The sequence below is a fragment of the Laccaria bicolor genome, genomic scaffold (genome assembly GCF_000143565.1).
Source record: "Laccaria bicolor S238N-H82 LACBIscaffold_24 genomic scaffold, whole genome shotgun sequence".
NCBI classification, from domain to species: Eukaryota; Fungi; Basidiomycota; class Agaricomycetes; order Agaricales; family Hydnangiaceae; genus Laccaria; species Laccaria bicolor.
In genome coordinates, this window is record NW_001889895.1 from 494,334 (window position 1) to 497,450 (window position 3,117).

Sequence of the window (3,117 nt, forward strand, 5' to 3'; positions counted from 1 at the left end):
TGAGTGGTCAGCAGTTGTTCGCTAAATCCTATCCCCTTCATTCTAATGAAACAACAGACAAGAAGCTGTGCGACACTGCCATTGGGTAGATGAGGTCGTTGGTGAAGCACCTTGGGTGCACTACTGGCTACCACTTTTATCGTATAAATAAGGTAACTGCCTAGAGGTCATTGTGTATAAGTCCACAGTCTTTATGATAGGGAATCATTCCAGTTGCCATGTCTTTTCATTATCATAAAGCCTGCGCTTTTTTTCATTAATTGTAGGCAAGGCCTTAGACCTCCATCTCATTATGTACCTGGTCAATATCATTGCGATTTTCATTAGCCACTTGGGCAATATCATTGGAAATTTCATTAGCTACTTGACTGATATCATTGTGATTTTCATTAGCTATTTGGAAATTATCATTGGAAATTTCATTAGCCACTTGGGCAATATCATTGGGAATTTCATTAGGCACCTGGGCAATATCATTGCAATTTTCATTAGCTTAGTTGGGCAATATCATTGGAAATTTCATTAGCTACTTGACTGATATCATTGCGATTTTCATTAACTATTTGGGAATTATCATTGGAAATTTCATTAGGCATGTGGGCAATATCATTGCAATTTTCATTAGCTAACTGGGCAATATTATTGCGATATTCATTAGCTATTTGGGAATTATCATTGGAAATTTCATTAGCCTCTTGGGCAACACCACCGCGATACCCATTAGCTACCTGGGAACCATCATTGGAAATTTCATTAGCCTCTTGGGAATCTCATTAGGCACCTGGGCAATATCATTGTGATTTTCATTAGCTACTTGGGCAATATCATTGGAAATTTCATTAGTCACCTGGGCAATATCATTATGATTTTCATTAGCCTAGTTGGGCAATATTATTGCGATTTTCATTGGCTACTTGGGCAATTTCTTTGGAAATTTCATTTGCCACCTGGGCAATATCATTGCGATTTTCATTAGCTACTTGAGCAATATCTTTGGAAATTTCATTAGCTGCTTGGGCTATATCATTGTGATTTTTGGTCATCAGGAGGGTGGTCACATGACCTATTTCCAAAAATGGTCAAAAAACGAAAATTGTAGCCCTGCACTGTATCTTCCTGAATCTGTTGGAATTATGTTCTAAAGTGCTCCCATTGTGGAGATATAACATAAAGTCTTTTTCTCATTGCTGGCTTTTTTCAACCTTTTTGCATTTTTCTCCATGAGAACAACACCAAACAAAATGATTTTAACACATTTAGAAAGCTAAGAGAAAGGGCTACAATTCTTGTATCATGGGAAAAATGACCAAAAAGGAAGGTGCATACCCTAACAGGTAAATTGACACTGACATATTACAAAAGATTGCAGGTAGACTACAAAAGTCAGTTATGGACTACAAAGTGTACTAGTAGACTACAAAGACCACAAAAAGTCAGACATGGACTACAAGTTTACTGATAGACTACAAAAGACTACAGAAGTTGGACTTGGACTACAAAGTTTACTAATAGACTACAAAAAGTCGGACATAGACTACAAAGTTTACTGATACCCTTGATTACTGTTATTGACAATCCACTTTTTTCATTACAGAAGTTAGTAGTGTCCATTACAAAAGTCTGTAGTGTCCACTTTTTCATTACAAAAATCTGTAGTGTCCGCTTTTTTCATTACAGAAGTCTGTAGTGTCCACTTTTTTCATTACAAAAGTTAGTAGTGTCCGCTTTTTAAGACTGCAAAGTTTGTAGTGTCTCCTTTTGCACTAGAAAAGTTTGTAGTCCACTTGTTTAGCTGATTGATACTAGGCTACTACCAATAGTGAATGAATGATAAAGGGCAGTACGGTCATGTCTCTTTGTCAATCTTCATTCAGGATTAAGGAGAAAGACAGCTTGACTTAGGTGACCTTTTGCATCATAACCTAACATTGGGATTGAATGTAATGACACTTCTGAGGACCAATCAGACTATCATCTATAGAGTACTGTAGCCCTCAAAGAAGTTGACTATGCTTGGAGATAGGACAGTATAAAAGGATAGAATAGAAACCATCTGCCCATGAACATATACATACACAGTCAAGGGCATACAAACTACATGTCAACCAGACCACAAATCAACTATATGCACATGAACATATGCACATACAAACTACATGTCAGAAAACCAGGCCACAAACCTTTGTAGTGTCAAAAGGCAGACACTACAAGCTAACAGACACTACAAACTTTGCAGTCTTAAAAAGCGGACACTACTAACTTTTGTAATGAAAAAAGTGGACACTGCAAACTTTTGTAGTTGTAAAAAGAAGACAGTACAGACTTTTGTGATGAAAAAAGCGGACACTACAGATTTTTGTAATGAAAAAGTGGACACTACAGACTTTTGTAATGGACACTACTAACTTCTGTAATGAAAAAAGTGGATTGTCAATAACAGTAATCAAGGGTATCAGTAAACTTTGTAGTCTATGTCCGACTTTTTGTAGTCTATTAGTAAACTTTGTAGTCCAAGTCCAACTTCTGTAGTCTTTTGTAGTCTATCAGTAAACTTGTAGTCCATGTCTGACTTTTTGTGGTCTTTGTAGTCTACTAGTACACTTTGTAGTCCATAACTGACTTTTGTAGTCTACCTGCAATCTTTTGTAATATGTCAGTGTCAATTTACCTGTTAGGGTATGCACCTTCCTTTTTGGTCATTTTTCCCATGATACAAGAATTGTAGCCCTTTCTCTTAGCTTTCTAAATGTGTTAAAATCATTTTGTTTGGTGTTGTTCTCATGGAGAAAAATGCAAAAAGGTTGAAAAAAGCCAGCAATGAGAAAAAGACTTTATGTTATATCTCCACAATGGGAGCACTTTAGAACATAATTCCAACAGATTCAGGAAGATACAGTGCAGGGCTACAATTTTCGTTTTTTGACCATTTTTGGAAATAGGTCATGTGACCACCCTCCTGATGACCAAAAATCACAATGATATAGCCCAAGCAGCTAATGAAATTTCCAAAGATATTGCTCAAGCTAATGAAAATTGCAATGATATTGCCCAGGTGGCAAATGAAATTTCCAAAGAAATTGCCCAAGTAGCCAATGAAAATCGCAATAATATTGCCCA